Source organism: Monodelphis domestica, chromosome 1, assembly GCF_027887165.1.
Source record: "Monodelphis domestica isolate mMonDom1 chromosome 1, mMonDom1.pri, whole genome shotgun sequence".
Taxonomy (NCBI): Eukaryota; Metazoa; Chordata; class Mammalia; order Didelphimorphia; family Didelphidae; genus Monodelphis; species Monodelphis domestica.
This window is the reverse complement of record NC_077227.1, coordinates 440,629,498-440,640,187: the sequence shown is the minus strand read 5'-3', so window position 1 is coordinate 440,640,187 and position 10,690 is coordinate 440,629,498.

The window sequence follows — 10,690 nt, the reverse complement described above, 5'->3', positions numbered from 1 at the left end:
AACTTTTTAGAAACTCAGGAGTTGGCTTTTGTTTTTAAAGTTTGCTTCTGGATGTTCCTTTCTTCTCGTCCATAGACAGCTAGCTCACTGCTTTGATTCTGTACTTTATCTTTCTCAATCAATAAAACTCCATAACAAGTGCTTAAGATTCTTCAGTAGATACAGAGGACTAGTACATACTAATCAATTTTTAATTATGGCTTAAATTTTATATGACGCCATTTAATTTTATTAGCTGTATTAGCATGGACCTGTCAGAGCTCAGGATCTACTGCTTCTCTCTTCACTGGGATTTTCCCAGGGGCCACATTCAGGTGGATGACATCGTTAAGAAGGTCACAAGTGGCTCTGCATTACAATTTGCATATTGTTTGCATATACTTCACATATGCCTGTATAGGCTGCTAGTCGTCTACTCTCAGGCATTCTGACACTAGGTAGTTGGGAAATGAAGAAGCAGAGCATAGTGCCTACAAAACTGATACATCTTTTTTTTTTTTTTTCACTTTTTGCCCATGGACTGTTTTGGGGACAGAGAAGGCTATCTCCTGGGCTCAGGGACAGGATCTGGGTTCCAATCCTGGTTTTGTCATTGGATGACTTCTTTCAACTCTTTAGGCCATGCTTGCTTTTTATAAAATGAAAAGAGTTAATGAGGTAAATGTTGAGATCCCCTTCAGGACTGACGTTATAATCGTATATGAGAATACTCTTACACACACACACACACACACACACACACACACACTTCTTTCTCTCTCTTCTGGACTTATGGTATTTTGTCATTGGTGGACAACTTAACTCTAATATGGGTAAAGAGATTTGGAGTTTTAATTAAGAGTTTGGTAAGTGTGAATTCAAGAAATATATAGATATATGAGTTTATAAGGATATTAGAAATAGGTTACTTAGTATTTTGGGAATTAGATAGATTTAGGAGAGTGAGAGCAGGTCTGGTCTTTACCAGACAGAAGTGGTTTTTGTGAGGAATCCTTGAGTAGGGAGTGAGTACAAGTTAGAAACCCTTTTTAGACTTAGGGACCCCCTTATCTTTGAACTCTATCTACTATCCTTTAATTCCTTTACCTTTAAAATATTAAATAGAGGTTTTGAATTTGTACATCTGTCTCCCAGACCCTTACTGTCAGCCAGTTTTTACTAGGTTCTAAATTCTATCAACTGCCATCTCATCTCACAAGACCCAATTTCAACAGACAACCAGCTGGCCCTTTTACCAACACAACTAAGAAGAAACGTTTAGATAGAGTTTCCAAAATTATCTTAACGACTCTTAATAATCAACTGTTTGGGAGGCTGCTGGGTGGCTCAGTGTAGAGAGCACCAGGTCTAGAGATGGGAGGTCCCGAGTTCAAATCTGGACGCAGATACTTCCTAGCTGTGTGACCCTGGGCAAGTCACTTAAGCCTTATTGCCTACCCCCTTGCTGCTCTTCTGCCTTAGAACCAATACTCAGTATTGATTCTAAGATGGAAAACAAGGGTTATAATAATAATAATAATAATAATAATAATAATAATAATCAACTGTTCAGAAATTGTTCTGACTGTTAGGTTCTTTTGTACAAATAGTAAGGTAAGCCCCTGCTGGGTCAAGACTGAGCCTTTTTCTTTGAAACTTCTTTTCCCATGACTCTTATCTTATGCAGGATGGAAGCATTTAATCAATTGCTCAAAAAATATTTTAAATGCCTACTGTGTGGTGGCCACTATGCTAATTGCACTAGATATGGAGACAAAAATGAAAATCTCTGCTTTCGTGCTTAATGAATGCTTATTGATTCTCAAGAATAGAGACAGGCAGGCAGTTAGGTAGCACAGTGGACAGAACACCAGACCTGAAATCAGGAGGTCCTAAATTCAAATCTGGTCCAAGACAAATCCTAGCTGTGTGAGCCTGGGCAAGTCACTTAAACCCATTTGCTTAGCCCTTGCCTTTCTGTCTTAGAGTTGTTACTAAAATAGAAAGTAAGACTTAAAAGAAAAAAAGAATAAAAATACAAGGTAAGAGAATGGAATGACCCAGTGCTAAGTCCCCATGTTGCTGTATTGTTATTGTGATACTTCAGTGAATCTGTGAATTCCCTGATATGGTTTTCTCTAATGGTTCAGATCCTCAATCCTTCCAGACCTTCTCGTCCTAGATGACTTGTCTGTGCCCTCCTGTGATTTGCTCATAAAGGTTCTACCCAGTGAAGGAGGGACCATCCTTCAGTTCTCTTAGAAGAGATCATCCTGGGAAAAGGATAGCACTTAATCAGTTCATCTGTTATTTTTTTCCTCTATGTGACCACCCAGACTCTTTTTCTGATCTTACATTTTCTGGATGCTATCTTTTATACGATTTCTTGTCTGAAGATCATTACTGATGATGCACTGTGCCCTAGGAATGGTGGTTTGCAAAGTATTTTGCCAATATATTATCTCATTATATCCTCACAATAATCCTAGGTACTATTATTATCCCTATTTAACAAATGAGGAAACCAAGGTAGAAACGAAGTACCTCACCTAGAGTTGCATAACCAGTGAGTATCTGAAGCTGGATTTGAATTTCGGTCTTTCTGACTCCAGATCCAGGACCCTATCTACTCTACCTCTGTCCAATTAATTGATTCATATGTCATATACATGGCTTCAAATCCTGCCTCGGATACTATCTGTGTGACTTCATCAAGTCACCTAACTTTCCTAGCCCTCAGTTTCCTCACCAATAAAGTGAATAGATTAAACTAGCCTTTCTTTTGAGGTTGTATTACTCCATGACCTACTGTCCTATAGCACCACCAGTAGAATTTTACAACTTAAAGCAAAAGCAAAAACAGCATTAACAGTGCATTGTGGCAGGCAACTAGGTCTGTGTGCCCCAAAGCTCTGCTAATAGGACAAGCTCTTTTAGGTTCTACCAAATTCAAAGTCTTTAGGTATGATTGGGAAAAGACTCCATCTGCTATCTGAGGATTAGCTTTACACAGTCAATTATGAAAAGATGTCGCATTCACAGGATACTCGGAGGAATCACATCTTTGTCAGTAGATCCAAACCATGAATAGCACAGGGAAGGAAAGAAAGCCCATGACCTCAAAAGACTATTCTGCATAACTTGTGAACGTTACCTCCGAGTGAGTGCAGAGACCCTTAGCTCTAAACATCCCGGGCCGCTTGGGAGCTTGAGAGGGACCGATCTGCTAGAGATCTGGAAGCATTTGTTGCCACAAGACCCAGATGGAAGGGGTTGCACGATGGCCTCCCCCTCCCCATCAGTGGAAGTTCTTAGGCTCTCTCAGGGAAGGCTCAGCTGGGCCCTTTGGGGCTGGCACCCCTAACAATGAGCTATTAACTTCTGCAACACTGTCTGAATGTGTCCTTTCGTTTAAAAAATAATAGCTCTGAGTGCTGAGCTCTTCTGCCCAATTTCTCACAGTCAACACACAATGTTGACTTGAATATAGCTAATTTTGAAAGGAAGACATTATGCAAAGATGTGTTTCTCTCAGCGAGTTCTGGAGGGAGTTGCGAACTTAGATACTGATGCAATGAAAATTGATATACCATTAAATCCCAAAGCTGGCAGGGACTTCTGGAGTGTTTTATTCATTTGTAGGATCATAAATTTAGAGGGTGGGGGAGGTATGGAGACCATCTAATCCACCTCATTTACACATGAAGAGCTGAGCCCCAAAGAGGTCTTGACTAAGGGCTAATCAAGCTGGGAAGTGGCTGAAACGGGATTGAGACCCAGGTCTTCTTGGCTCAAAGTCCAGCGTTGGGTTAGCCTCTGAGAACCACTGCACCTTACCTATTCCTGATAGCTTTTCTGTTCTGAGCCAAAGGGAAAGCAGATATTCAATGGTAGTGGTGCTATAGCTCCCCAATTAGCTATAAGCTTCATGAGGATGGGGGGAGGGTAGAGGACAGATCCTATTCCTCTTTCTATCCCCCAATAGCAAGGAGCATGGAATCTTACAGATAGTTTAGAATCTGAGTACATATTTAAGCTCATCTAAACAGCTTGGGTTTTAAGTTTTGTCCTTAAGCAGAATTTAAAAAACTGAAAAGCTTCCCCACAAAGGAATCCTTAATAGCAGGGTATGGGCATACACTGTACCCAGATGTCCTTGTGACTAAGGATAACCAGGGCAGAGTTAAATAACTTCAAAAGTCTCTAAGCTTCACAGAAGTTAATTAGTTGGTTATTGATGGACTATTTGAAACTATTTCACAAAATACAAATGATTATGAAATCAAAATAAACTGAATTCAATTCAACATTTTGTGTTGACTATGAGAAATTGGGTGTAATGATTAGTACACAGAGTTGTGGGTTTTTTAAAAAAAATCCTAAAGAACGTTCCAAATGGTATTTTTTCCACTTTAGGAGACTGATATAGAAAAATTCTAGCCAAGCAAGAAGGTAAACTATAAAAGAACCTTCACTTCATATGGCTACAACCTTTGGTGCTCTTGAATTAGAGTCAATTTATAATAATTTGATTTGATTTAAATCCCATATTTTCAAGGGAAGCAGAATTTTTTTAGACCCTTACCTTCTGTCTTAGAATCAATACTATGCATTAGTTCTGAGGCAGAAGAGCAGTAAAGGCTAGGCAACAGGAGTTAAGTGACTAACCCAGGGTCACACAACTAGGAAGTGTCTGAGGTCAAATTTGAACCCAGGACCTGGCTCTCAATCCACTGATCTCCAGGCCTGGCTCTCAATCCACTGAGCCACCTAGCTGCCCCCAAGGAAGCAGAATTTGCTTTAAAACAGACGAGTGGGTATCCAGCTAGTTGTTTTAAAAATGATCATTACTGGCCACTTTTATTTTTATAATAATCCTTACCAAATTATATCCTTTCACCTCATCTACCCAGCACATCTTCCCTAGTTCTGTTTTTGTCTCTGCTTTTCCAAACCTTCCTTTGTAATGTAGATTAAGGGGAGTGGGGAGGTGGGAGTGGAGAAGTTCAGTAAAATTAATCAAAACACTAAACATATTTGACATCACAAACTCCACAACTCTAATCTCCCACATCATCAGTCATAAGAGGGAAGCAATTTTTATTATCTCTTCTCTGGGACTAAACTTAATCATTATAAATATTCAGTGTTCAATTTCATATTATTATTCTTTTACCTATATTATTATAGCCATTGTGTATGTTATTTCTGCTTACTTCATTCCATATCAGTTCATAGAAATTTTCCATGTCTCTCTGAATTCTTCAAAGTACTTGTTTCAGTCAACAGTTAAGCAACAGGGGCTAAACACTATGCTAAGTGCTGGGAAAAGAAAAGAGAAAACATGGTCCTTGACTTTGATGATTTCAAATTCTAATAGGGGAGACAATATGCAAATAACCACATAAATATGAAATGTTTACAGAATAAATGGAAGTAATATTAGGGAGAAGACATCAAGGAAGTAGATAGGGCAAAAGAGAGGAATTAGGAAAGACTTTTTGAAGAAGAGGGATTTGAAAAAAGCCAGGGAAGTCTGAGGTGATGAGGAAGAGCATTTAAGGCATGGGGGCAGCCAGAAAAGGCACAAAGTTCAGAAACCTAGTGTTATATGTTAGGAATACCAACCAAGCCAGTGTAGCTGGATCATAGAATGAATGGTGGGGAGTAAAGTGTAGACTAGAAAGGAAGGAACCAGGAATAATACCAAAGTGAGGATTTTAAATACTAAAGAGAGGATTTTATGTTTGAACCAGGGGGTAATAGGGAGTCGTAGAGTTTATTGAATATGTGTGTATGTGTGCGTATGTGTGTGCATGTGTATGTGCATCTATGCTTGTTTGTGTGTGTATGTGTGTGTGTGTGTGAGAGAGAGAGAGAGAGAGAGAGATTGAACAGTCAGATGTACTCAAGATTACTTTGACTGAGTAAAGGATGGATAGGAATGAGGTGAGATGAGACAGAGAGATTAAACCATTAGACTATTTTCATAGTTCAGGTGAGAGGTGGAGCACCCTTGCACCATAAGAGTGGCTATGTTAATAAGGAGGAGACATATACAATGGATATGGTAAAGGTAGAAACAACAAGATAATAGATGGGATTAGAGAAGTGTCAATGAAAAGCTGAGATGATACAAAAGTGATGAGCCTGGGTGACTATGAGCATGGCACTCCCCTCACACAATAATAGGAAAGTTGAAAAGGGGAAGAATTGGAAGGGAAGATTATATTCCATTATATTCATGTACAATAATTATTTTAGCCATTTCCAAATTGATGAACACCTACTTTGTTTCTAGTTCTTTGCTACTACCAAAAAAGTATTGCTATTATTATGTTGATTTGTTTTGTACCTATCTTTCTCATTCTTCTAATATATTCCTAGGTCCAGCAATGAGATCTCTGGATTAGTGTATTAATGTTTAAATCACTTTTTAAAGGACAATTCCAAGAATCTTTTCCTAGAAAAGTTAGGTCAATCTAAAATTGGTCTACCAATAATTCATCAGCATGTTTTATTTGTTTTTTCCCCTCTAACACTATTTCAGTCTTTTGTTATCTTTGTCAATTTTATGTCTGTGAGTTTAAGCCTCAGACTTATTTCAATATTTTGTTATTTGTTATTAGTGTTTTGGAGCAAGTTTTCACATGGAGACAGGTCTTACTTTAGAGATGAAAGCAGTTCCAACTCTCAGGAATTTATCCCACTTTGTATGACATCACCTTAAGAACCAGAGAATCTCAGCACTAGAAGGGATCTGAGTCACCTTCTAGACCAAGTCTTGGCTAAATAATGCTCCTCTCTACAACATTTCCAAGAAATAATCAGGCTTTCTCAAAGATCTCCAGCAAAAGAGAGCCCATTGTCTCTGGAGGCTGCACATTCCACTCTTGCACATCTCCAATTTGTTTTTTAAAACTCCTACCTTCCATCTTAAAATCGATGTTGTGTATTGGTTCCAAAGTAGAAGAGGAGTAAGGACTAGGCAATGGCGGTTAAGTGACTTGCCCAGGGTAACATAACTAGGAAGGCCAAATTGCAGCTCAGGATCTCCCATTTCTGGCTCTAGCTTTCTTTTCACTAAGCCTCTAGCTGTATCCCATATTTCTTTGTTAAGAAGCTTTTCCCTTTCATCAAACCTAAATTTGACTCTTAGCAACTTCCACCTGTTGGCTCTAGTTCTGCATTCTGGGAAGATGCACAACATAAATCATCTGTTTTCTTGGCGAAAGACTTTAAAGGACATAAAGATCACCATCATGTCTCCTAATAGACTTCTTATTTCCATTCTGACCCTTCCCACTTCCTTCAATTGACCTTCATATGGCTTGAATTTGAGATCCTCCCCCTTGTTAGTGGCCAACTTCTGGGTACTCTCCCATTTATCAGAATCTTATATGAAAAATAGCATCCAAAATTGACCACAGTTCTCTAGTTCTGATCTGAGTAGGGTAGAGTGTGGTGGCACTGTCAATTCCTTACTCTTTGCCTTGGATGCCACATATATTGGTTAATATGAAAACAACCTGGAGAAGGGAAATCCTGGAGCCTTAGATTTGTGCGTGTGTTTGTGAGTGTGTGTGTGGTTTTCTAAGTCAATGTTCAGCTCCATTTGTTTCTTTTTTATTTAAATTTTATTATTTACTTCTTTTTTGGCCCTTAGGTTTTTATAAAAAGTTTCACTTGATATATAAAGCCTACTTCCTTCTCTCAAGGACCCTCTTAAGGTAGCTGGAGAGTCAGGGAAGTAATGGACATTCTCATTTAGGAAAGACCACTACCCTTCTTAAGCTGTTCATTTCTCCTTAGTATTTAGCATAGTTTTCAGCACTCAGCAGGTTATATATATATATATATATATATATATATATATATATATATATATATATAATATCTTTTTAAATCGTATTGAACTAATTTCATCTGGGAACAGCACCCTTAACCATGTTGTACAAAATAACTAGAACTGTGGGCAGCCCAGCAAGTCACCACACCAATGGCTCCTGATATCAGGCACTTACAGGTAGCAAAAGGGTTCATCTAATCCAATTCAAGTAGCACTCTCAGCATCTACTAGTTGGCAGGTATTGTGTTAAGCTCTGGGTGTATAAAGTCAAAACAATATAGTTCCTGCCTTCAAGAAGATTATATTCTACTTGGGAGAGGGGAGGAGAGGTATGCACAGATGAGTACATATATTAGGCAATTTGAGGAACAATAGGAGGGGGGTCAATAAAGGCTTCAGGATTTATAAACTTCAAAATGTTGGATCTTATCAAACTCCTGATTAGATTTTATTTTATTTTCCCTTTGTCTTAAATGCATATTCCACTCTGAATCCATTAGTCTCTGACTGGAAGGCACCAGGGTGTAATAGAAAGAACCCAGTTCTTGGAATGAGGAAATACAAGAATAAGTCCTGGTTCTTAAACTTGCTAATCATGTGTCCCTGAGTAAGTCACATAACTTCTCAAAGAGGTCTTTAAATTCCTGACCTATGAAATAAAGATTACAATAGATCTCCTGCTCTACAAGAGATTGTTGCAAGGGTAGGTCTTTATAAACCCCCAAGTGTTATGCAAATGTGAGCTATTATTATTGTCTTTTTAAGTATGAACCTAGAAAAAAATTCTGAAAAGAATTGAACAATTAGGAAGAAATGAATGACTGCATTAGAAATGACAGTGATAATTATTCCTTTGAATTTATAAATCTCAATGTGCCTCACATATATTAGCTCATTAATCTTCATTTTTAAAAATTGAATTAAAATAATGGTGTTTGTATGTGTATGTTTTCTTTTCATTTCCATGGTTGGCATTCTTGTGATTACTGTTTAATAAACTGCAAAGTTGAAGCACAGAGATGTCAGAGATTTGCCCAAGGTCACACAGTAAGGAAATAATACAACCAAGGGTGGAACGTAGAACTTCTGTGTTCTAATTCCGGTGGATCATGGCTAGTATTTCAGATGGATATGACAAGAGAGTAGACAGAGGACAGATAGCTCTCAAAATTCCTTCCTCCTTCACAGCTTTCATTTTCTCAGATACTGCTGTGAAATAATCACTCATTGTTCTGACCTCTGGCTTTCTGTTAGTCTTTTGAACTGTAAAAGGGAATAGGAAAGTAGAGGGGCAAATAAACCAGGACACCTGTGTTCTTATCCAATTTAACCACTGATTTCTGAGTAAACTCTGGGAAAATCAGAACCTCTATGGGTCTATGTAAAATGGAACATCTGTATGGCTCATTTGTAAAATGATGAATTATTTTGGAAAAGGAAGTGATTAAAATACTTACTAAATATCCATAAAATTAAAAATACTGACCAGACTTAACTCAGAAGGTTGTTGTGAGAGTCAGATGAGATCATATAGAAATATTAATTTAGAACCAGAAGGAGTCTGAGAGAATACCTATTCTACTCCCTTTCATTTTATAGATAAAGAAACTGAGGCCAGGGAGGTTGTTGCTTATCCACAGCTTAATAGGTAGTAAGAGGCAGAGATGGGCAAATCTGGGTTTCCTGACTCTAAATATAGATTTCCTTCCTATGCACCTCTTAGATTAGTGTTTCATAACTATAAAAGATGTATAAAGAATATTCATATCAATCAGTCTATCAACAAGTAGATATTAAGCACTTTCTATGTGTCAGGCACTGTATTAACCACTTGGTATACAAAGGAAGGTACAAACTGAGCACTGACCTCCAAGAGCTTGGATTTCAAAGTAGGGGAGACAACATGCAAAATAAAAGGCGCTTAGAAGATGGAAAGAAATTATATGGAAGGCAATCTCAGAGGTAAGGAATGAGCAAAAGGGAGGACCAGGAAAGGACAAGACACATTCATGGTGCCCCCCCCCATGTATGGCCCTTGAACTTCTAGAGGAAAAAGAATATCAAATTTTTCTTACCAGTATAGTCATTGAATTTGTGGCACCATATGAATTATATGAATTACCCGACAACTGTGTAATTTGAATATTACCCTAAAAACTACAATCCCCAGCAAAAGTATGATATCCAGCACTCCACTCACTTCCTGTCATTATGTACTGATGTAGACAGCACACCTTTGGTGGAGTGGGGATTTTTGAACAGGTAGAAAAACATAGTCACATGTTTCTATTTTGTTAGATACTAAACTTTATAAAAATAATACTTGAAGTATTGGACATTAATTTAAATTCTATACTATTGGCATTTTTTTCTGTAGAATCGTTGATCTACATTAGTAGGGTGAGTTTCCTTATCAGGATTTGTCTATATTAATGGAAATCACAGAACCAGGGCAAATTAATGAGTGAATTAATAAATAAATCAATAATTATTTGATCAATAATGACTTATTAAATATAAGGTGGGTGCTAAGTAGCAGAAATCCCTTCTTCTAAACAAGACTATACCCTCTACAGGTACCCACTGATCCTATCCCTTCAAGTCTTCTCTAGTAGATTGCTCTTGCAGTCAATGCCCCTTCTTTAATATCTCCCTACCAACTAGCTCTTTCTTACCCTAAAGGAACTTCAGTTCTACTGGAGGTGGAGAACATGCCTGTGCATAAGTAAGTAAATGCAAAGTATATACAAATGTAATCCATGGTTCATCACACCAACCTCTGGGCTTATATTACCCAATTCTTTCTAGGCAGTATCCCCACAAATCTGATCTCTTTGACTCCTTTTGACCCCACCTATTAGA